Here is a 26,258-nt window from a genome sequence, read left to right as displayed (position 1 = left end):
ACCCCTTGCCATGGGCAGGGCCACCTTCCACTAACCCAGGGTGTTTCAAGCCCCATCTAACCTGGCCTTGAATTTTCAGGGATAGGGCAACCACAGCTTTTCTGGGCAAAGATACCAAATATATAATATACAATACATATTTTATATACTATACTATACACATCTATCAGTACACACATATTGTGTGCATATGCAAAAAATTAGATGAAAACCAAAGCTTAGGTAGAGTTTGATGTATTTTAATTTCCATTTAGTGTTTTACTTAGGACAATAGGGTACAGTGAGACTCCGTGATTTTGGTATGAACTGAGGGTGGTCATAGTCGCACAGGGGCAGACTGAATGAATCAGGTAAATGGTTGTGAGGGAGAGACAACAAATAGAGGAGCAGACTTTGAGAAGTGTGATGGGGATCAGGAGAGCAGAGGTCCTTAATCAGATTTCCCAGATTACTGCATCATATTTATGGGTTTAGTGCAGCTAATTGTTGCTGTCTCTTTCGACATTTTTTAGCTACTTCCTAGAGCACATGGCTATAACTCACTCCCACTCACTCCAAAGTTAGATGTGGAAAAGCCTGCAGGGAAAGACCTTTTCTTCAGAGGGCTTCATAAATTCTGTAAGAAGAAAACAACCCTCCCCAAGACTAATTCATCCTTTGTTTCACTTTAAAAACACAAAATCAGGGGAATTTCCCACACAAAGAAATGCTGTCAGAGCTGAAGAGGTGCATGGTCATACCCTGTGTTGCACTGCACCCCTAAGTGCTCATCAAAGCAGAATGAACACTGCCAGCAGCTCTGAGGCATGTGCCTTCTGCAAAATATCATAACCAAATGTACCTACAGGCTTCTTCCCTCCGCCTGTTCTTCCCTGAGCTGGAGTTCACATCCTGCTTTTCCAGATCGTGTACAAGTATGTGACCCAGAATTGCACTCAGCACTTTTCACTGCTTATTCTCTTGAGCTTTTGGGGTTGCATCACACAGGACCAAGGACATGACCCCTGATCAGAGAGGTGGTCTGAGATGACTTTCTACATGTCATTCTTCAGCAGGCTAGGAATGATAGTGGATTCCCTACATAGCTTGCAGCAACTCAAAAGCTGCTCTAGATCCCATCAAGAACATTTTTATCTCCTTAATGGGGTTATGACTCACAGTACTTTGGGATTTTGATAAGACTGATGACATTGCTTCTGTCATCGTTCCCTCTCCTCTGCCTCATCTGTTCTCTTCCACAGAGACAACCAACCTCCCTGTTTGTTCCGCTGTTTCAGGGCCTGGAGTCAGAGGGATTTGGATTCCCAGATAGGGCTACCAGGCTGTGGCATCCAAAGATCTAATCCTCTCTGTCTCAGAGAGTTAATCATCAGCTGTGGAGCCTGGAGGACAAACGGGCATGGGGTGGCTTCAGCTGAAGGGGAATCAGATGGGAGGTACTGAGAAGGTATCTGTGTTCTCCATACCCATCAGTAGCCAAAATCTGTGTCTGAGCTACATTTCCTTTGTGATTGGAGGAGGAAAAGGGCTACTTTTAGGACAAAGTTCACCTTATAATAAAGTAAACATGTACTAAAGGCTGCATGAATCACATCTCTTGGTTAGAAAGGGAACTCAGGAAGCTTTGGTGGAATGTTGACATCTAAAATTAAGGAAAGTGAAATTACTCCCATAGTAAGTTGGAATATTAGGGTGGTTACTCGGTCATAGCAGTAGAGCTGATGACCAGAATCATGATCACCAGCTGTGTTAATTTATATCATGGTTTATTTACAATAATTCATCTGGGTTAGACTGTAAATTTGTGTTCCAGGTGGTCTGACATTCTCCAAGCAATATGTTGCATTTTGTTTCTAGAAGCATCAAAGACAAATGTCTATATAATATCTGTGTGTATGTATGTATTTTTAAATATATGTATGTGTGTATATGTACATATGTATGTAAATATATATATATATGTATGTGTATGTATATGTTGAGGAGCCAAAAAATAACCTAAAATGAAAATATACAGAAATGAGCTAAAAGAAGTTACTCTACATAGAGCAAATCTGTTCTCCATGTCTACCTTAATCCATACACTTCAATTAAATCCACTTCTCAGCACTTAAGTCTATTCACTACATTAAAGCCAACCCACTAAAAGTACTTATTTCACAGTAATCCAGCCATTAATTGGCATTTTCCTCCCTGCTCCCATCCCAGCCATCTTATTGTCTTCCTAGAATGATTCATCATGAACCATGAAAATTCCCATGGCTTGTTCTAGTACAGAGAAGCTGGAAGGTGGGAATGGTGTTTGGAAGGACTCATTGCCTGATTTACATTATGCCAAAAATAAGCACTTCTACTCAGGCTCAGCCTTGTTAACAAATTTCTTCATCAGCAGGCAAAGCAGTCACTGCTGCCAAATTATAATTATGCAGTAATGCAGACTCAGCATGATTAGTTCTTCTTCAGGCCATAACACCACCAATTTTATTATTTTATTTTATTTTATTTTATTTTATTTATTTTATTTTATTTTATTTTATTTTATTTTATTTTATTTTATTTTATTTTATTTTTAAAATTTTTTTTATACATAGTCTTGATTTATATCTCAGGATGAGCAAGGTCTTATGACCACCAGAAAGGTTGCCTAGGGTTTGTCCTGCTGAGTGAGCATCAAGCTTCCTCTTCCAGGAAAAACTCACCTGAGCTATAGTAGATATTAAAGTATACTGGATATTAAAATGACAAACATTGATTTCCTCTTTCATTCAATTGGAACATAAGCAGATATAAAAAGGGTTTAAAAATACTGATTTTAATGGTAAAAGGTGGTTGGTCTCATAGGGAGAAAATAACTGCAATGATAAGAAAATACATTATGGAGTCAAAAATTAAAAACACCTGTGGCTTTAAAAATATCTTGTTAGCCTCCTTATTAAATATTATTATTATTATTCTCAAAATATTAGCAGTATCATTGTTAAAAAGTAGAGAGACTACTTACTCATTAGGAGTGAATATTAGACCACTTGGAGCACGTGAATATTGCAGAGTGTGGTGTCACATGGCAAAGAAAATGGAAACAACCTTGGAATAAGAGGTTGGAGAATGCAGGGGTTGCCATGGGAGTGGAATCTGTGCAGCAGGAGGAGAATGGTTCTGCACTGAATCTCCATGTGGTTCCTACAACTTCCACTGGAATTGCACTTGCAGAGGCCTTGAGTGGAAAACTGCGATCAAAGCTCTTCTGTGCTGCAGTTTCTGCTCTCAGAGGAATTCCAGCATTTGGAAATTAGTCCTTGCTCTGAATCACCACAAAGCAGTTTTTCCTCTTGTATTTTTCCAGGAACTGAAATGAAATAATGATAAAAGACTTAGGCCAATCAAACAATTGAATTTCAGTTTAATTTTTTTTCTTTTTTTCCTTCAAGATACTTATTGTATCAAATTCATTTAAAAGTTACTTTCAAACCAATTGAAAATATTTTAGAACAATACAACTGATTTTCCAAACAACTGCATTTCAGTTTAATACTTTTTTTTATTTTTCCCTTCATTTCTTGTGTCAAATTCATTTCAAAGTTACTTTCAAACCAACTGAAAATATTACAGAACAATACAACTGATTTTTTTGGTTTTTTTGGTGGAAATAGCTGCAACTCCACATAATTGTATTCAAAGCTTCTATTTTGATTACAGCATTTTGTGATAGGGGAGGAAGATGGCAGAGTGGAAGAGTTTTAAGCTGACTTCAGCTTTGCCTGGGGAAAGCAGAGACTCATGGGTCTCTGCAGGAGAGTAGACCCTAAGACATGTGTTTAATCTGGATTTATTCCCTTTGAAACTTCATGAAAAGACATGATGGATTTACCTTTTTTTAAATGTTCAGAAGAAGTCACTGCTTTTGAGTAGTTGCTTCACTGGTTTTGGGAAGGATCTATTTTCTAACAATGCATTTGTCTTTATTTTGTAGCACTCTAATGGTTTCACAGCTTTTATTTGTTAATTGGGAAAAACAAGAGTTGTTTGTACAGTTTCAGCTTTACAAGCCAAAGGGCAGAGCCAGTTCCTGCACAGAACTTTGCCACCAGATCCAGCAAAGTAAATTCAGAGAAAATGTCCTGTTAGAGTTGAGTCATCCTGGTGTAAAAGGAAAACCAACATCCTCTGAAGGGTGGTATTGCAACATTGGTAGGGATCTGCCTGTCCTCATGAGGATAAACAGCAAAGCAAAACCAAACAACCCAAACACCTCTTGGTAAGACACAAACACTGCTAAATATTAGTTGGATCTCTTGGCTTGTTTTGCTTTGAAGAAATGAGGTACTTTTGGAAATTGTGTCCAGGATGTAGCTGGAGCTGGTTGTTTATCCGTCAATTGGGATTTTAATTAATGCTTTTTGAGGCTGGATTTCACTGCAGTGAAGTCATAATATGTGCAGCTTTTATGGAGAAAAAATTGAAAAAAATCACAGTCAAAAGATCTCAGGTCTGAGCTGGAAAGAGAAAGCATTCAGCTTTCAATGGGGCTTATTTGCAAAAGTCAGATATTCTGAAGGAAACAAAAAAATTGCATTCCAGCCCAAAATTTATTTGGAATCATTCTTCGTAAGCAATAGTGTTGATGGCAGAGTCTGGAGAAAGTCTGTTTATGGTAAGAGGCATTCAAATCCAGAGGCTGGATTTTGATGATCCTGGTGGGTGCCTTCCAACTCCAGATATTCTATGATTCTAAGTGCCCGAGAAAGAATCATTCCAATCCCTGAAGCTCTCACAAGCTCAGCAGGTAGTTTGTAAAGGCAACATCATTTCCTTCTGTTCAGTGGAAGAAGATGAATTTACACAGAAAACTTGCTGAGGAGGCACAGGTGGAATTAAGTCTTCTGAACGACCTCTTAGTACAGATATGGGAAGGTCTCTTTGCCTTCTGTTTAAGCTTAGCAGAAGTTTTGCTGAATTGGAATCCAGGACTCCTCACCCAGAAATTCTGGCTTGCCCCATACCCCAATTTCCCTATCTGCAGAATGAGTAATATACTATTTACATCAGATTCTTATTTACATCAAGTTAGTCATTAAATGCTGCAGAATTTTACAGCACTCATTAAAATGGTGAAAAAGAACAAGATTAATCAACTACCCATTACTCAGTGTGTAGAATTACTCACAGGGCAAGTTTCTTCCTGATCAGATGCCCACCACCCTTTTCACCAAAACAATATGACTAACAGAAATCAATGCAATGTTGAGAGTGAATGAAAAATAATTTTATTCTTTGTTTTCTTCTACATATGGTTATAGACACGACTGGATGAAAAACAGCCTTTCTGCAAAACCTTGCTGTGAACTGAAACCACTCCTTGCAAATAGGCACGAGCAGAGAATTAAAAACACTCCCCAGATTTTGATCTCAGTTCAGCAAGTTTTGCTTGGGCACAAGTCCATTGGCTTCTTCACCCAACCAAGTGAGACACAAATCAGGATGACATATTCATGCATGTCAGATAGAAGTGTGCAGGGTTATGTCCATATTAGTCATGAGATAACAGGACAGATGCATGTGAGGGTGGAACAGCGTTAGCAAATTATCTCACAAAAGGCTATTTGTCTTCCTTGGGATGTGTGCCACCACTTCATCAAGTCTGAATAAATCTGCATTCCTGACTTCCTGTCATGGAGACTTAATCCAGCTCGGTCAGCGAGGAGATGTAGGTTGAAATAAATTGGGTGGAGAAGAAAAAGTTTTCAGAAGGTTTTGCATTTGCCCTTCTGTGCTGTCACATTTCTGCACTCTCACTCACCACACTACCCAGCAGCACACTGAGGAAAAAGTGAAAGAAGAGACACATGGAGATGTCTGCAATCCAGCTAGGATGTGGCTGGCTGGATTCCCTTCACAACCTCTGGCCAGATGTTGAAACATCAGTGATGCGTTTTATCTTACACAGAAGTTAAGGCCACAAAGAGATCAGCTACTTCAGAGTTAACTTGGAAAGGAGCTGAGGGGGACCTGCTTGTGTAGAGTCTGCTGGTCTATTTGGATGCAGATAAATTTCACTTGAACTGTGAGTCAGAGCCCCCCACACTCAGCAACCTTCAGCAATGGCAAAGTGTAAAACTGCTTCATTTTACTGTTTCTATACTAAACAGTAGTGATATGATGGCAAGTCTGAGCCCTCTGTGCCTCAGGTCCTCTCTCTGTGACAGTAAGAGCAGCATCAGCAGAGAAACAGCTGGAATTTAAGCTCCCAGATGGATTTGCTTAAACCACGACTATTTTGCCCTGAAGTGCACTTAGGAGCAATCAGTCTGTCTTTCAGCAGCAGCCACAGAAGCTTGCACCAAAAACTTGTAGCAAGCAGTAACTCCTTAAACAACTTCAGCTAAATATGCAAAGCTGGCCTGCCTACATCTTAAATTATTCAGGCACTGACTCAAGGTGAGGAATGAGTATAGAAAGAGAGAGTATTAGACCTGTTTTCCTCTCCCCCAAACTCAGTCCTGTCAGAGAGGTGACCTGTGTCACGTCTGCCTGTGCTCCCCACCTCTGCCTGTTTTTGGCTCATGAGCTCTTTTGTAACCTGCCTCTGACACGCAGGTATTTACAAAACAAATTTCTGATCACAGGATCCTGCTGTCAGCAAACAAATTCTATTTGCTACACTGACTCCAGGAGAGCCATAGGCTGAGGAAAAAAAGCTCTGGTCAACTCCTAACCCTGTTTAGCAGAGCAGGACCTAAATTGTGAAGTTCACGTATTGTTTAATGCTGTGACCTCTGTGCACTTGCTAATCCCTCATCCACTGCTCTGCAGCTTCTTTCTTTTTCACAGCCTCCAGACTAATACCCAGAAAGATGCTTGGATTTCCAAAACTGCAAACCATGCAGCTGTCACATTCATAGGGGATGTTATGTTGAGTCAGCACACTGCCCTGGCATGACCACAGCTATAGGATCTCTCCTTCCTATGGATAATCACATCTTTGCCTGCATCAGGCACCTTCCTGCTGCAGCAGGATTTTGATACCAGCAGCAAGATTGCTTCTGCTCTCAGGGCAAGCTGAAATTAGACCATAGAAAAGATTTTGGAGTCTGTTGTCCTTGTAAATAATGTTTCAAAAATCAATGTTCTAATCACTAGATTTCCCCCATTGTGATAATTTATAAAATATTATCTGATTTTATTACTGATATTTTTAATTTTTTATGAACTCACAAATATTCTGTTTTATCCAGGAATATCCAGTGCTTCATTGGGGCAGAATCAGAGTCCAGGCTCACAGAGAAGAGAAATAAATCCAGTGTTATCATCCCTCTGACATGTCCATGTCTTTCTGCACACACAAGGAATTTCATCCCTCTTAAAATGAGCTTAGTTGCTCCGTATTTTTTTTGTTTGCACGGCAGGCAGTGCTCAGGGTGCAGCTGATGTGTGGAAAGTTCACACCCCAGCACATCTTAGTCATTACTTGTATAAATAATTTACATCACCTGACACTGGAACAGGCTGCCCAGAGAAGCTGTGGACGCCTCATCCCTAAAAGTGTTCGTGCCTGCTCTAGTGGAAGGTGTTTCTGCCCTTGACCAGGATGCTGGAACTAGATGAGCTTTAAGGTCTCTTCCCATCCAAACCATTCCATGATTCTATGATAAATGTACCCTAAAAATCACTGTGATGAAGATGATGAGCTGCACTAGTGTATAGGCAGTAGGGTACCAGAACAAGGTGACTTTCCTTCCCTGTAAAGTTTTTGTTTCAGATGAGGCAACACTTGGAATGACACTTCACCAAACCTGAAATGAAATTTCAGACTTCTCCATGTGGCTTAAACAGGATACTCACTGAGAGAGAAATGAAACTGAGCAGATATACAGACCCTGTGTTAAAGTAGCCCTATGTACAGCTCAGATGTATGTGGCCAAAATAAATGTGACAAACTTTCAGTGCTGTCATGCAAAGTTTCACTGAGAAACACAGCATTAGGAGTGCAGTACTGTGCTCAAGAATTAAAAAAAAAAATTCTAATTTTTAAGAAATACTTAAAAAAATTTACTGTCTAGTCTCAATAGAAAAGAATTTGTTTGCTCCAAGATAATATCTTTTGTCATTCCATCTTAGAAAATCTTTTCTATGCTCTAGGAAACAGCATCTCTCCTCCAGGTAATTCTGCTTATTAAACCTCATTTTTCCTCAAATGCAGAAAAAACTCCCAACACCTCAACAAAACCCCACAACCTAATTTGAACACTCTGAAACAGCAGCTCAAAAAGAAATGTTTCATTTATAAGTATCTTATTTAAAATCAAACAAGTCTTAACATAAATAACTTTTCAATAAAAAAAGGGTCAGGCTCATACCTTTCCTGATAAGAAAAGATTAATTTTATTTAGGTAGATAACTGCCCTTTAAAATGTATTTTTTAAATTTAATTTTAGTTTTAGTACAGGGTACAGGGTGAAATAGCTGTTCAGATCATGAATGAGTCTGATAGAAAATAACTGAGGGCAAATAACACTGAAAAGGAAGGAGAGGTTTTGAAATTGGATTGTGTAAGATGTCACTAAGAAGTATTAAGCAAAGGCCTTCCCTGAAACACAACCATACTAATATTCAAATTAAATACCTATTAAATATAAGATGCACACTTCACAATATGGATTCTCCCAGGGCTTTGATTATGAGGTGGCAGGAAGAAGCCTGTAATTAATATTATATGGTGATTCTTTTCAAAGCAGATTGTTGCAAAAGCTGTAATCACTACTACTTAAGTAAGTTGTCCTTCAATAGCTAAAAATAAATTAGGACCCAGAGCAAAGGTAAACATGCAATCCTGTTTAATTTTTGGCAATAATTTTTAGAAAAATTGAAATTATTATATTTCTGAACAATTTTAGCAGTTGCAGTTAGATCTTGCCTTAAATCTTGATACTTTTTGTGTACCAGGTCAGTATTTGTTCTGTATAATGGAACAGAAACATTTTTAAAGAAATTATCCCTTCAAACATTTTTGCTCGGTACCTTTAGCCTGAGGCATCCTCCTTGGAGACCAAACCATTTGGAGAAAAGAAATAGCCTCTAAATGGAGCTGTGAAAATTGCAATAACATCTGGCATGATGAAACAGAAATTAGCAATTATCATCTCCCAGCAGAGCAATGGGAACCAGATATTCTCTGTTCATCAAGAGGAAAATAATTAATGCTTAAAAAGAGAACCATATTAAGTTTACCTAATCAAATGCTCTGATACAGGGAAATTTGTCTGGATCTCCATTTAACTAGTGGTTTTACAAATAGGTGTGTAGTACTTAACATGAATCTGAGATACTTGCTCCCCTTACATCCCATGGCAACACATTCCATAAGTTAATTATATGCTTTCTTAAAAAAAATAAAAAGGCATTTAATCCTTTTCACGGTGGCTGTGTTGCTCATCAAATGTCTAGAACAGTTAATGTCTTGGTAAGACTATCAGCTCAGCAATTTTTAAACCCAAAAGGGCTTATTTTGTCATCTTGTTTGACCTATCAGCTGCTAAAGGCAAAGGGACTTCTCTGAAGTTATTCTTGCTTTAATCTTTACTAGATTCTGGCTTTGCAGCACAGATCAGTCTAGATTTGCAAGTGGCTGGTGGCAAAATTTGTTGTTCCAATATTTAATTACTCTCATTTGTTCCAGTCAATGTTTGTTTTAGTTTCCACTTCTACCTTTCAGACCTTTTTATACCCATTTTTCTTAGAATAATTATTCCCCTCCTGGTCCATCATCTGGTTTTGGGTGAAGTGTGACATCCTGCTTGCTCAGGTCCCTGTCAGATGATTCATTTAATAATTTGCTCTTTTTCATTTTTCACTTCACTTGTACTCTTTGTACCATCACTTTATTTTTATCAGCACTGACTTAAAGGTTTCTTGGAAGTGTGATGTCAAATAATCATCTCAGGCCCACAGAGTTTATAAATGATGCTTTTTAGTGATTAAACTGCTCCAGTCACCTCTGCACAGCAGACCAGGGGCTTCTGCACTGTGCCTCATTACACTTCTCTCCAAAGCCAAGACACGGAGTGTTCCAGATACCACTCTCTTCCCCAGCCACATTAGTCCTGGACAAATAGCACTGATCTAGCCCAGATATCTAAAATTTACAATCCTTAACAGTGTTTTGTTTACCGTGTCCTCTTGTTTGGACTTTCGAATCTCCCTGAAAGAGAAATGCTGCTGCTGTCCAGAGACAGCGAGTTGGTCAGTGCTGGCAGAGGTATTTCCTGAAGATCAGCTGTCTGCTCCTTCTGGGGGTATTGCATGACTGAATTAATCTTCATCAAGACAGAAGAATACCTTTTGTCTGGAAACTTTGACCTCCTGTGTGAACTGGATCTGGAATGATTTCCTGTTCCACCTGGGGAATGTCCATTCCATCAGAAAAGGGACCTAAGGATGCACTGCTTAATGCAAGAAAGGGAAACAAAGGGGACATTTATCTGAACTGCAATGTTCTGAAGACATCATTTGGATTTCATGTGGTCAGAGCTCTTGCAACAAAAGATATCTGTGTATTCCTCAGTATGTCAGGAGCAATATGTCCATGGTGTTTCAAGGTCCAAGACATGGGACACCACTGTCAGAGAGGTCCCAGGTTGCTCTCTGAAGAGTTTTCAGGGAGTAGATGGGACCAGTTTTAGGTCAGCTGGGGTTATAAGACCAGGTCCTTGAAGGCTCATTGCAGACAGGGACTGAAATGAACTCCAAAACCTGACATCCTCCCAGTGTACAAAAATTCACCTCTGACCATCAGAGTTTTTTCAAGTGAAATGAAATGTAGAATGCAGCACCAAATACAAAGAGCAGTTGTGCAAAATAAAACCCTTTTCCCATTTGTGCTCATGGTTTCCTTTTTTGCTATGTTTTTTATTGTCTCACCTATACTATAAGGAAATTCAGAAAAACCTGTAAGACACATATTTAAAATCCCCCAAAGCTATGAATTGATCTTTTAAAAGACTTTAAAAATTGATCCTTTAAAAGAAAAAGGACTGTCCCAATAGAAGCCTCTGTGTTTCATTGATGTGTAACTTAGATTATTTTAGGCTATTCTAGCGCAAAAACCCATGGTGGTTTCTCTGAGCTGGCAGCACAAATGGAAGATAACAGTTGTTACCAGAGTTTTATGAAAGCACATAAGAGCTGTTTTCAATCCTTCATCATATGACAGAGAAGTGGTCAAGTAAACTCTCTTCAGCAGTTCAATTTGACTAAATCTTTTAAAAGTCACTGTGATCTGCAGCATAGCTGGAATAAAACCACTCTAAACCTCAGCACCTGCTGGTTAACTCAAAACAGCTGACCTGCCAATGATGGTCCTTATTTCTCCCTTCTTCACCATGCTTAAAGATACTAAAAACCCATCCAGCTTTTCCTACCTTTTTCTGTCCATGCCAGGGGTCCCACACTTGGTGCCAGAAGGACTTTTCTCTGTGGGTTTTGGATGTAGAAGGTCACTTTGCTCTTCTACAAGAGGCACATGGAGGTTGTCCCAACTCGGAGCAAAGGCTCACAGAGCATTCATCCTACTCCAAATGGGATAGGAGACATCCTAAACCTTCTTCTGCCTGTCTGTGCACTAAAATGAGAGCCAGATGAGAGTGAGTTCCACACTGTTCTCCTGCATCCCTGGCAGCAGGAAAATCCACTCAGCTCTGCCAGGCTCTGCTCTCTCTGTCTCCAGAGCAGTGGCTGCACTGGACAGAAGGGTTGATCCAAACAAGAATTTTTTCCCACTGGAATTATACAAGTGGGTTGACTGGAATGTTTGGTGGATTTATGCTGATCAAAGAGATTTGTTTCAATTGAGAAGGGAAAAAAAAAAAAGCAGTAGGGAAACGGGAAAGGGGTTTTGGAAAAAATGTAAATGTTTTTTATTTGGATGCTTTCAAAGTAATTTGAGGTGATGTTTCATGTAAAAATATACTTCAGTTTTATTTAGAGTAGAATAAACATCCTTTCCAAGGTTTTAAAGCTGTAATATTTCATTTCAGCCTGAAAAAAATAGACTTGAAATACAACTGCCTTTGCTCCTGTTCAGTTTGCTGTCACCTATCATTTTTATGCCGCTTAAAAAAAAAATCAGAAATAGTATAAAAAAACATTAACTGTGAAATCCAGAAATGGTGGGATCAAAAAAGACCTTTCTGTGTTTGATATATCTTTCCACATCTTCTTTATTTAAGTAGAAAAACATTTGGCTTCTTAACATTTCTTGTTCATCTGACTGTACTCATGTCTGTGTAGAAGTGCATGAATTTACAGGAACTATATTCTATTAAAATGACAATGATACTCCAAGTCATGGGTAGACACCACCATTCTTCTGGTAGTGATAGGTGGAAATCTGTAAACCAGCCCAGGCCCCTCTGCAAAGGGATGGATAATGTAATTTTTTTTTTTTTTAGAAACCCATGAAACTCATTTCCAGTAGTTTTCCTCTTTTCTTTTCCCCGCTTGACTTCAGCACAGGAGGTCAGGTCAAACTTCTGGCTGGTATAATAGCTAATTACACCCCCTATTTGGCCTAGGATGCAGGGTGAGGCATAAATTAGGACCTGATAGCTCAGCTGGTGCCATGGTGGGTTATTAGATGTGTGTCAGCGAGCAAAGTTGTGATCAAAGCTCGCAGTGAGGCAGCCAGAGGTCGTGAAGCATGGCTGGGGACTAATTGCTGGGCTGTGTGCTGAAAGGAAGTTTGCAATGAAAGGCCATTAAGATTCAGGTTTTCCAATCTGTGGAGCAAAGCTATGGAGAAATGTGGATTTTTGAGGGAAAAAAAAAAAAGTGGATTTCTGAGCAGGGAGATGAGAGGGTCCAGTGTGAGTCTCACTCTGGGTGATGGTGATGGCTTGCCTCATTTCTAAAGTGTTTTCCTAAGGAAGGGCAGGATCTGCTCCTAAACATCAGTCCAGACAAGGGCTAATTAACCCATATCTTCATTTAAATGGGTTGGTCAATAGAAAAGAGACTTTTTAAAGAGGTTGCACTGACAGAGGAATTGAATTCAGTTGTAAAAAGAGCTGGCAGAAACAAAACTTTGCTTGTAGAGCACAGAGTGGAGAGGGCAGAGGATTTAGTCAGGCACTTGAAAAGCACACCAAGATCTATGAATGACAGCTCTTTTGAGAAAACATTTAGATAGATAAAATGGTTATTGCTTTTTATTCTCAAAGGTTTTCTCCACACCCTGCACAGCACACCAGATACATTTTCCCAATTTTGCAAATGGGGAAACTGAGGCAAAATGAAATAAATTTCACTTTTTAATTTATAACACCCAGTTTCCCACAGGTCAGACGTCCTGGAGTCCAAATGACATAATTAAGCTGATTTGAAGAAGAATGCACAACTGTTTCCCTATTTTTTAAAATTTTTTTGTTTTGTTACTGTTGTACAAATTAATCACTTGTGATCTATCAGTCACTTTTTCAGTCTTGTTTCCCTTTGGGTGTTTTTCAGAACTCTGAAAATTTCCCAGTTAAATCTTTTTCAAGGATGGTATCTGTCTCAATTTATCTGTCCTCCTCCTCCAAAATTTTGAATGAAATAAAATATAATAAAATAAAATAAAACAAAAAGCATAAAATAATTAAATATTTCATAGCTGTTTGTATATTCAGCATAGATGAGGGCAAACACTTTCATTTTCTAAGTATTAGTATAATTTTTATGTGTGTGAGCAGTTTAAATGATGTATTTAAGATATAACATGATGCAAAACCTAAATAACAGAGACCAAATGTTTTCATGCCTGTTTGGAAAGGTCATATTGAATATAAACAATGTTAAATAGCTAAGGAAAGTCTGGTGACTCTGGCCAAATATAGATTGTCAGAACCAAAGCTGGAATTTCCACACGGTGAAATTCCCACTCTGTCAACATATATTTGCTGTAATTTTGAGACAAAATGTCTTATTTTGGGGAAAGAAAAAGAATCTCATGAGTGCTTTGGTAAAAATGTTGAAAGGTATTTGTGTCATTTTGGCTTTCAGTTACTCCCAGCTATCAAAATCAAAGGCGTTGTGGCTTTTTGTCCAACATTTCTTCAGGAGATTTTGGCCACAAGCACATTTCTCATGAACCCACGTGTCCCAGCTCAAGGATCAGTTTCTTGGTCCCTGAGCCAACATCCAACCTGTTGGCCTGTGCCACCTGATCTGAAATGAGAACAGCAGGAGGGACAAATGCTGTTGCAGCTTGAGCTTGGAAAAAAAAACCCCTTGCACAACCTCCTACCTGCTGGGAATCACATTCCACCTCTCTCTCTTTGCTCTTACACCTGGCTCACATCTTCCTTTCTCTCTCCCCCACCTGTTCTTGGGAAAGGATGTGCAAGTGTCTCTGGCAATGGTAATTATTGACTGCTATCATCAATTACCAAGGCATATTATCAGCCTGTCAATGAACTCACACCTTTTAAAGGCACAGTTATTATTTAAAGAATTAAAATGAACCTTAAATAAACTGTGGCTGTAGTTTTCATTTTTTTTATCAAAGGAATTTTGGTTCCATGTAAATTAATTAATTCAGGGAAAAAACACTGAAGTAGAGATTAAAATCTCTGTGTGGTATTTCACAGGTGAAATACTAGAACAACATTTAATAGCTTTCCTGGCTGCTTCCAATGTATTTTCTTTTATAGAAAATCACTCTGTGTGAAAGCAAAAAGGGAAAGAAAAAATGTGTTATTGTTGGATTTGTCTTTTTCTTTACCTTGGTATTGAAGAAAATGAGAAGAGAAATCTGTTTCATGTCTCTTTATGTGCTTTTCATACAATTTAACTAGATTATTAGAAATTTTCAGTAATAATCTGTAGATGAAAGGAACGTTAACTCTTGAGACTTTATTATGATTAAGGCTTGAAGTCATTTGAAAATTGTATGTGGAACATGATCTATTACATCTTATGGCAAATAGGAGCTCATATATTTAGGCTACAGCTAAAGAGTAACATCTGCCTATGTCTTGAAGAACTAATTGCTAGCAAAAGAGAAATGAATATGTTTGTGACTTTTATGGTAAACTCGGCAGTAAAGGGAATAAGGTCCTGATGTGGAAAATTGGAAAGTCAGTTCTTCTGCAGACAAACAAACCATTCTTCTTTCTGTGGGGAGTAATGGAAGAGATCTTTTATTTTTACATCCTGAGACAAAAGGCAATGATTTTAAGTTGAACTTTCAAACCCATAGCTGATAAGTTGGTTTCCATACTTGTGGTAATATTGCCAACAGCAAAGGTGCTTTGGCAACAAATCTGCTCCTGTTGAAGTCAAAGGTAAAATTCCTTAACATGTAGTATCCATCTTGAAATGAGCCAAACCCTCACATTTAAAAGTGGCATGTGAACTTCCTTAAATTCAGGCTTAACTGGTTACTAGGCTTTAGGTTATGCTTTCTGGGGAGCCAGACTGATGACATTTGAAAATTTCAGATCTGGATCCAGTTTTTGATTTAACATACTCTCAACACTTCAGCTTGTTCAGTTCCAAGATTTTAGTTCACGTCTTTCTGTTCTCAGTTTTATAACGTTGTACATGCAATTGTTTGAAGTCTCTAAAATGATTAATGTGCATGCAACTCTATGAAAACATTCTTTGGTCTTTCTCCAATTTGCAGTTTCATACATGAGAATAAGAAGCAATGAAGAAATATTATCCTTTTCTTGCACTGCAGCAAGTGCCACTAGTCATGTAAATATTACCCCAAACACTGCAAAAATTACTCAGCTCTATTTGAATCATTGCTTGCGGAGCTCAGCTTCATTTTACTAAAACAGCTGTTGGAATCTTATGTCCTTAAATAAATAATTTACTTGCGTAAGGAAAAAAATAATCTGGGTGAATTCTTCAAGTGGTGTAAGCTGCTATTGGGAGAATTGCTGGGAATCTGCAGATTTATTACCCAGAGCATTTTCATGAAGCTTTGGTAATACAAGTGCTTAATCCAATTGAAACATTTCAGAAAAAGATGTTTAGGTGTAAGAAGAAATCATGCTTAACAGACAGGTATGAAAATCCTATATATCTGGAACTGAGTTCCATTGATATGAAGTTCAAGAGATGTTTTGGTGCACAATGCATCCACCAATTTATGCATGATAAACACAATCCATAGAGATTCTGGAAAATTATGGTCTAGAAAAGGCTTCAAACCCAAATGTAAATTATTTTCTGCATGAGATCATTTTTTTCTGCAAAAGTTCCTAAAGTGCAGGATACAATCTTAGCATGTAGAAGGCGATGCTTTTCAGATATGAGACACCACTAAGGCTGATAATGAAATAATATGTGACTTTCTGGTATTCATAATTAAACCAGGTTATAGACAAATTGGAAAATGCTGTTGACTCCAGAATAATTTGAATTCAAGGTCCAAACCAAAAATTTCCACTCACTGGTTAAGTTTTTAGACTTTCTGCAGAAAACACTTCTGCAAGGTGATTGTAGCAGCTTCTTCAGTGATTAATTTTTTTAATATACAGCTGCTGTTGATCATTTAGTCTGATGTTTTTTCTTCTAGTGCAGATATATGAGGACAATCTTTCCAGCTGCTTCTTCTAAAATCTGCAAGAATTTTTCATTCCCCTCCTGTTCTGAACCTCAGCCCAGAAAGTTTTCATGTAATTCCTGATCCCACTTAGATGGAGACAGAAAAATGGTTTGACAAGCCCATTAATTCACTGACAATTCTCAAAGCCATGGCTTATCCCTAACCCTGCCAATATACCCCAGAGATGGTGATTATGTGCTCAGGTCAAAACAGGGGCTGTTGGGAGTGGAGGAGTATCATATATCATATATCGTGTATCGTATATCATATATCATATATAATCGTATATCATATATCATATATAATCATATATCATATATCATATATCATCATATATCATATATCATATATCATATATCATATAATAATCACGCCATATCACATCATAGTATGGCTCAGGTTAGAAGGGATCTGAAGGTTCATTAGGTCCAATCCCCTGCTATGGACCTTGATTTCCAGGGTCCTGCCATGGACCTTGATTTCCAGGCTGAAGTTGGGCTTTGCATGTCTACTCTAGAATAAAACAATGATTGAACTTTATCACATATAAGCATATGTGAGCAGGAGGTGAACTGTGTGGATAGTCTGCACAAGACGTGGTGCAGCACTCAGATGGAGGACATGGAGAAGCTGCAAACTTATAAGGAGCTCCTCCTAGTCAAAAATATTCAAAGTTACACATGAGTCTGCAAAAAAAGGAAATCACCATGGACTGACATCTGCAGCCAGTGCAAATCCTGGACTATACCCAGGTAAGACTGCCTGGAGCCAAAGATATTTCCAAACCTCCAATACAATCAGCAATTCCTGATCCCACTCTGCTCAAGCTCTTCTTTCCACAAAAGAAAGAGCAAATCAATACCTAGTTAGTTTATGCATTTATGCACAAATCTCTAATGTCAGACAATAGACACACTTGTGGCAAAGCATTAACATTGACGTGGACTCCACTAAAATATTAGTGAAGTGCTAGAGGTATTGAGGACCTTCAAATTACACAAATCTGACTATAAAAAAGATCAATAATTTTAAGTGGACTCCAAATATTAGCACAATGGAGCAAGTGAAACAGAATTTTTGGCAGGGCCTGTAGTGATAGGACAGGGACTTATGGGTTTAAAGTAAAAGAGGTTCAATTTATATTAGATGCAAGGAAGGAGTTTTTTTATAGTGAGATGTGAGGCACTTACACAGGTTGTACAGAGAGGTGGTGAGTGACCCATCCAAGCAAACATTCAAAACCAGGCTGGATGAGGCTCTGAGTAATCTGATCTAATGGAAGATCTTACTGCTTTTTCCAGGGAGGGGGAAATACATGACTTTTAAAAGTCTCTTGCAACCCAAAGTATTTGTGTGAGTCCAAGACATGCAAGTTTATTTGCTTCAGTACTTCTCTCCTGTGCCTAAGTGATGGAGAGATTTTTGTTCTGTGCACTCTGGGCTTAACCCACTGTTGATAAACTATTAGTTTGAGCAACTTATTTGGAAAGAGTAATTTTAATTTTCTGTTCAATGTGTGTCACGTCTCTTCCCCAAGAGAAGTTACAAATCTGCATTAAAATCCTGTTGAATGCACTGTTAGGGGGCCATTCTGGACTAACATTACTTGAAAGGAGAATAACTCTCAGTGTTAAGCTACTGGTGGGGACAACAGATCTTTATTTGGTGCCAACAAAATTCTGGCAAAATATGTGAGGAATACCCCACATTATGTGTCCCCTCTCCATTTCATCCCTCCCTTCCCATCCAGAAATTCAGCTCCCTGGCTGGAAATTTCCATTCTCCCAAAGCACCTGCCCTGCAGGGTTGCACTGGTTTGAAGCATATCTAACACAGCAATTGAGAGGTTTGTTGGGTTCACACACACTGGAGAGAGCAATTTTATTTTCATACTTGATGTTCTTGTGCACATCTGACCAGGCTAACCAAGTGCACAGGTTGTAATCTTTCCAAAGGCAGTAGGTTGATATCAAAGACTTTGCAGCGAAGCAAGGAATTGTGGCAGTACTTCAAGGAACAGGTTTGCAATTAACTGTTAAATACAGATTGAAGGAATGCCCTGCTTGGTTGCTGCAGGCTTTCCTTGCACGCCAGCAATGACTGAATCTGAAGCACAGAGCATGGCAAGATGATAACCTGTTAGCAGGGGGAGGAAAACGGGAGAGAATTATTGAGCAGTTGATAACACCCAGGCTGTTTAATGGTTCAGAATATTGTACAGAAATAACAGATCAGCCCCTCTGAATTACAATTGTGTTTACAAAAAAAAAAAAACAACAAAAAAAAAACACTAAAACATAAAAAGAAAAGGTAAGGGAAATAACCAACTTGTGTGGTGTACATGTGAGATTCCTCTTGAAAAGCAAAATAAGCTACAAAATGCTCAGCCTACAAGCTCATTCAGCCATTGAAGGATGTTGCAGATGACAGTGCACATAACTTGGAAAACAAAAGAAAACAATACACTTAGCTACCAGAAAAAAAAAACAAACAAACAAACAAAAAACCCCAACCCAACCCCAGCTCCCAAAACCTGAGGCTGCTTTTATATTTTGCAGTGTGGTCTGGGTCTTGTGCACTCAGTGGTTCTTGTTCTACGACAAGACAAATGGACAAAATATTTTGATTCTGTTTTCTGTCCCATTCTTTAATTATTAGATTTTTCTGAGGGTCTCAGAACCTCACAGTGTGAGCAAATATTATATTTGTCTGGAAAGGAAACTTTTGGGTGCATTTGCCCAGGGAGGCTGTGAAATCTACTTCTCTGGAGATATTCAACAGCCATCAGGACACAATTCTGCGTAACAAATCTATGGCAGCACTCCTGAATGAACAGGGAATTTGAAGTAGATGACCTCCAGTGGTCCCTTCAAACCTTACCAATTCTGTAATTCTGTGTGATTAAGAATCACAGAGAAATAGGAGCTGAAATAAGAGTGGGCTAGGGATTTGTAAAGGATCTTCATAACCAATTAGCATCAGCAGAATTTGTAAGGAATTCCTCAACATGTCAAGTTTTGGCACCAAGTATTTATGTCATTTGCTTAAGCAAATATTTTTCCTGTGCAGTTCACGATTTGGCATGAACCTGAGGATTGCAGGAGAAAAAATAGGGAAGTTTATAGTGAAATGGTTTGGTGATTTGTCTACTTACAGAATTTGGAAATGATACAGATAAAGGAGGGTCATAGCTGGCCCTGTTCCCTACTTCAACCAAAATGTTGGACTTGATCATTGCCAGTGGAATTATTCCATAACCAAACAAAAAGTTACATATAGGACTGTCTTGTTTTGCCACTGGCTGAGATAATGGCCTGAGCATCACCTGAAAAATGAGGTCAAATTTGAACCACATCCTTCAAAAATCAAACCCCACTGCTTTGACATTCATACCCCAGGAATTTTTCTGACATTTTTCCAGGAAAGTCTGCTTTGAGGTGGGAATCATCCTAAGTTTTATAACTGTTGAACAAATTTAGTGTAATTTTTACTATAGACAGTGTCTTGCAAAGATCAGGGTTTGATCTCTTATTTTCACCCCCTTTTGTCTCTCTTCCATCCCCAAGAATTTAACCCAAGCAGAATGTGCCAGTGTCAGTAAGCTGCATTCACACTCAAGACCTCTATTCAAAACTAGCTATTTCCTGCATGTCTAAATGTCAATAAATGCTGCTATTTGGAATAGGAGCCTATGGAAAGAAAATAAGTTGTTAAGTGAAAGGCTCTGCTTAGATTGCACTTTGTAACCTCGATTTTCATTGAAATAATTGTGTTGTAAATGAGTTTTGAGCAACTTTCATCTGAAACCTTTGACTTTGTTTTATTGTCATCAGAATAAGTGTTGAAGGATATATTTATCATTTGCCTTTTATATTTTAAATGTACCATTTATGTTTTATATTAGAAGACTTTAAAATGTTCTTCTAGCTTTAGAGAGACTTATTTTGTTTAATCAGAGAAGGCAACTGATTCAAGCCAGGGAATTGATTGTAAATTGCTAACAGCTAAATTCAAGTTGAATTTGAGGGTTTGGACTATACCTCTTCTGCCTATCAGATCAGACACTCAACTGCTCTTAAAGGTTCAAACTTCAAAACTACTTTACATGTTTGAATGGAAAAATACAAATATCCCATGTGGAGCTAAGGTCTGCTCATGAAGGAAGTGATTAGCACAAGGCTTTCATTTTAATTTTTATCAAGAAGCTCTGCTGGATTAGCTCTTCTCCCGTGCAAATAGGAATAACAACCTGGCACTGGTTAGAGCAGCCCTTGGGCTATCCTGCCAAGACATGGGAAAATGAAAGGAGGAAGAAGGTGGAGAAAGAAAACCCAGGGATGGTATGGAGACACAACCTACGGGCCAAAAATAATGAAAAGAGATCTTTAATATGACATCATTGTCCTTCTCAATTTGATTGAAATGACTGTGCTCTGGGTCATGAACCAAAATAATTTTGCCAGTTTTTTTGTGTGCAAATGTCCATGTGGAAGAAGTTTTATGATTCAAAATAAGATTTATTTCCTGAATTCTTTATATTTATTTCTCTTTTTAAAGTTGTTGATTTTACCATCAAAAGAACCCAAACCAACACAACTCCTGGTAGATTTCTGTGAAAGATATGATGGTAAATGAACTCATGTTTTATTCTTAGAAATTACTGGTCTACAGCATTTTCCCATTCAAAATTATATCTGTCCTTCCTTAGTTAACCCTGGAGGAAATTGATTATTCACTCTTTTTTCACATGGAGGTAAAGTAAGGTAGCAACAAACTCTTAAATCTTGGGTGAACTGCAGTTATGGAGGAGTCTTTTAAACACAGCCCAACCTGTGAGCCTTAAAAATTTGTCCTTGAGCACTGCTGAAAATGCAGCTTGAGAAGCAGTGACTTATTTAAAGGCTGGTGAACAAGAAGATGAAGTGGTTTGGCTGCAGGACTCTGTGGTCTCACCTTCTGCTCAGGTGCAGCCTCATCAGGGATGTGCCAGGAGCATTCACAATTTGGAGTAAAACCTTCTGGGGGATGCTGAGAGGCACTTGACCATCTCCTTTCTTGTGCCAGCAGTTTCATCTTTGCTCATCAGATCACAAAAAGCATAAGATGTTTTACTAAACCTGTGTTAACTTTCCCAAAGGATCTTTTACAACCAGGGAGAATTTAGATTAGAGATTAGAAAAAATTTCTTCACTGAAAGGAGGGTCAAGCATTAGAGCAGGTTGACCAGGGAAGTGTTGGAATCACCATCCCTTGAAGTGCTCATGGAACAACAGGATGCGGTGTTTAGGGGACATGATTTAGTGATGAACTTGGCAGTGCTGAGTTAATGATTGGATTGGTGATTTTCAGGTTTTTTCCAACCTAAAAAATTCTATGATTCACTATTTCTGTGAAGCCATCATGGCCACACAACCAATTTTTATCAGAGTGCGTTTGGGTGAAATCAAAGTCGCCAGAAGCTCCAAACTGTGGTATATGTAGCTAAATTGACACAAGACTACCTGATTAAAAACCATATTTATCTTTTCTCTGCACACACGCACACACACAGACATGCATAGCCAAAAAATAATTAATTCTATTAATTTCTCTGACTACTTTTCTTTAACTATTCAACTACAAGGTTGTCCAAGGGCTAAAACCAAGAAATTCCTGCCTAAATGACTGTGCAACATGTCTGCATTTTATAGAGTGTGAAAAGTGTTTTGTCAACACTTAGCCTGAGATAAATGAGAGGCTGGGGTTTTAGATCATGTTCCCAATCACTTGCTAACTGCAGCCAGTCACTGAATTGTCATGTCCAGGAGATTGCTTTCACATTCTTGTGAATTAGTGTAGCATGTGTCAGCATTCCTGAAGAGGCCTTCAGCCAGTGATGAGCTCTGTCCTCCTCTGAGCAGGAGTTCAGCAGATGCAATTCCACTTCTTTGAGGGAGAGAGTCATCAATCATAATCATGCCTCAGTCTCTCACCAGCAGAAACAGCAAGAGGGGTATCTTGACTAGGTTTCCTAGGAGAAAATGAGAAAATAGATCTAAAGATTGGAAATTACATCAGAGTACAAAGTTTGATCTCTTCTTGAATCCAATTTTTCCTCAGTTGAGAGGTACACCAGTTGATTGCCTTGGGTCGTTGCAAATAGTTCTATTAAATAAGGTCCTGCAAAATGTGAAGGGTGAGATGCACCAAGGTTTAAACATCAGTAGTGTTCTCATCCACTCATGAACCAGCCTCTCTCAGCTGCCTTTGTTGCCAAGTTGAGAAAATAAAGGAAGTATTTGGGCATAATTTTTCACATCCAAAAGTAGCTGCAAAAGTAAACCACTTAACTCCATTGTTTGTCAGTGGAGTTTGAGGAAACTGGCCCAGATGGAGATGCCCACATTAAAGATGCCCAAGGTAGTTATATGTACCACTTTATGCAAGGAAAAAGTCCCCTCTCTTCCTGAAGCTATTCCAGTTATTGTGTGCATCACTTTTTGTGAGAAAGTAGCCTCCTATCCTGTGGAGGAAGTGTGGTTAGACTGTGCAGAGAGACGGAGAGGAAAAAAATTGAAATGTTGGAGAAAGGAACTGAAATAAAGAATAAACCGGGAAGAATCGAAATTTCCAGCACCATAATTACAGCACTCTGAGAAACAACTGGGACTCCTAATAGCAGCTTCATGCATGCTGGAATGTTTTTGTCCTCAAGTAAATGATCATCAGTCCTGAGTGTCATAGGTGATATTGGAAAGAGACTTTGGAACAGGACCCAGCATGTTCCTCCCAGGTGAATGCCACGAGCCCTGCACTAAGACCAAGACTTTTGTTTCAGCTTGACCTTGCTGTTGCAGGTGTTGCCCAACATCAGGAGGAAGGGCAGAGTATTTATTTGCCAAATGTCTTCTGGTCTCTGTACCACAGACAAATTTTCTAGGAGACGGAAGTAGCAACAAGCTAAATTAGGAAATGAACAATTAAGTTTTCCAGTGCCTAAAGGTTGTGGTATAAATGCCAAGGTGATTCTGCCAGTCACAAAGCAGTAGTCAGCAGAGCCTCTTCCAGGGCTTTGGAGCCTGTTGATTCATGTCAGGAATGCTCTGCTGATGCCTGATCAGTCTGGCCTCTCCGTGAGACCCAAAAAGAGAAGCAGCTCCTCATAGACTGTGAAGCTGTCTAGACACCAGGCAGGGTGGTTCCAGGGTGGTTCCACCCTGCCTTGCCAGGAGAAAAGAAGCTCAGTGCACATCCAGCCATAAGTGCCTGGACAACACAAACCAAAGTAAGTGAGGTGAGACTGAGTGACTCCTCACGTTAGGGAGATTTTAGGATGCCAGCTTGGGATTTGGGAATACAAATGTCTTTAATTCTGTCTGCCTGAATGACTGCATGGGGATGCACACCAGTCTCCACACTGCTGAAGTTTCTGACATCACTGGGAACAAACTTATCTCAACACTGAATGAGTTTGAAAAACTCAAGCTCCTGTGATCAACCAAGGATTATACAGGGTTGTTTTTGCCCACTGTTGTAGCAGAACCAATAATAGATGAGATGATCTATCAGGAAACAGCAAGATGCCCCATGTTGGCTTTGAAAATGAATTGCACAGGCACAACACCAATGGACTTCATTCCAAGCACTAGAGACACATGAATAACATGCATGTTTGTATGTTATATATGAATAACATACATGTTTGTTTGAAGCCTCAGTGTCCTCTGCAATTACTCATGGGCAAAGTCTGGAGCTGTTCCTATGGTGGAGCATCAGATGTAATTTGCAGCAGCCTTTGGAGCAGTAACAACCCTTTCCATGCCATTTTTTAGAATCATGGAATCACTAAGGTTGGAAGAGCCCTGTAAGGTCATCAAGTCCAAGCATTAACCCAGCAATGCCAATTCCACCACTAAACCACACCTCTAAGCACAAGATCTATATGATTTTTTGAAAACTTCCAGGGATGGTGACCCCATCACTGTCCTGAGCAGCCTGTTCCAATGCCTGACTACTCTTTCAGTGAAGTAATTTTTGCCTAATGTCCAATCTCTAAAGCTGGTGCAGCTTGAGCCTTTTTCCTCTTGCATGCCTCTTGTAGGGGGTGAACCCTGCTGCCCTTCGAAGTGTATGTTGATTTTTTTGGGAAGCAGAAAGAGGAAAAAATATCTGCAGAGGGGTTTTGCAGGGGTTAGGGTGGGTTCTAGCTGTCAACAAAACCACTTAAGGTCATGTTGGCCACTTAAAAAAGACATGTTTCACCTTCACCTTAGAACCGTCTCAACCCACTTTTCCAATGAAGAGAAGAAATCCTTATTCCAACTTCACAGTGCCATAAAGGAGTAAATGCAGGGTAAATGGAATTTGTCAACCTCTAAGTTAAAAGTTCCTTTTTGTTTCTGGCAAACACCAACTTGCCTGATTTTTTTATTTCCACATATTTCTAAGTGTAGTGTAAGGCTCTGTGACTGAGATCCAAACCTGATGGACTGTGAACAAGACCATGAGTGTCAGGAGAGAGAAGAAAAACTCACAGCAGCTGCAAGGGTTCTGAGACCTGTTGGGCTTAGATATAAAGGTAAGAAGAATGGTTTCTGAGCAAAATCAATTTTTTGCAGTAGAGAGAAAAAGTTCAGCTCTAAAGAAATGAGGCTTGCATTTTTAAGGTTTGGAAAGGATTTTTAATGCACTGCTGGGTAAGCTGGGCCCTTTGACATACATGCTTGGCAACTGGGAAGAGGAGCCTAAATCCAGACACAAGGGAAACCAGAGTTTGGTCCTCTCCATACCATGGCTTCAGCATCTTTAACAGAAGGAGAAAGAGCTTTTAAAAAGCAGTAACTAAGGAAATCTGCTTCAGATGGGATCCTCTCTCCATGGGTCCACATAGCACAGGTTTCCCATGGGGTCACAGCCTCCTTTGGGCATGCACCTGCGCTGAGGTGGAGCTCTTCCACAGGCTGAAGGTGGATTTCTGAATCCTGTCACAGACATCTTTTATGGAAAAACCTTTCCTTAGGATTTTTCCTCCTGAGAAACTGAGAGGCCTCAGGAACAAAATGTAAACATTGATTATCTGCTGCTGTGGAATGCAACTGGTACATCTATGCTTGGCCCATGTTGGAGGTTTCTAATTAATGGCCAATCACAGTCAGTTGGCTCAGACAGAGAGTCCAAGACACAAACCTTTTTTATCATTCTTTGCTATTCTATTCTTAGCTAGCCTTCTGATGAAATCCTTTCTTCTATTCTTTTATTATAGTTTTAATGTAATATATATCATAAAATAATAAATCAGCCTTCTGAAACATGGAGTCAGATCCTCATCTCTTCCCTCATCCTAAGACCCCTGTGAACACAGTCACAGAATCCCTGTGCCTTCCTTTTGCTGCAGGGCACAGCTGCCTCACTGTGGGCTGCGCCACGGGCTGCAGGGCAATCTCAGCTCCAGCACCTGGAGCACCTCTTGCCCTTCCTTTTCCACTGACCCCCGTGTCTGCAGAGCTGTTCCTCACATATTCTTACCTCTGGTTGCAATTCCTTCTGTACAATAACTATTCATTTCTAAATATGTTATTACAGCAGTTCTGACTGTCCCAGCCTTGGCCAGCCCAATCTTGGAGCTGTTTGGAATTGTCTCTGCTGGACATGGAGGAAACTTTCACCACCCTTCTAACTCCCCCTCTATCAA

Source organism: Zonotrichia leucophrys, chromosome 1A (genome assembly GCF_028769735.1).
Source record: "Zonotrichia leucophrys gambelii isolate GWCS_2022_RI chromosome 1A, RI_Zleu_2.0, whole genome shotgun sequence".
Classification (NCBI taxonomy): Eukaryota; Metazoa; Chordata; class Aves; order Passeriformes; family Passerellidae; genus Zonotrichia; species Zonotrichia leucophrys.
Note: the sequence above shows the minus strand (reverse complement) of the source record.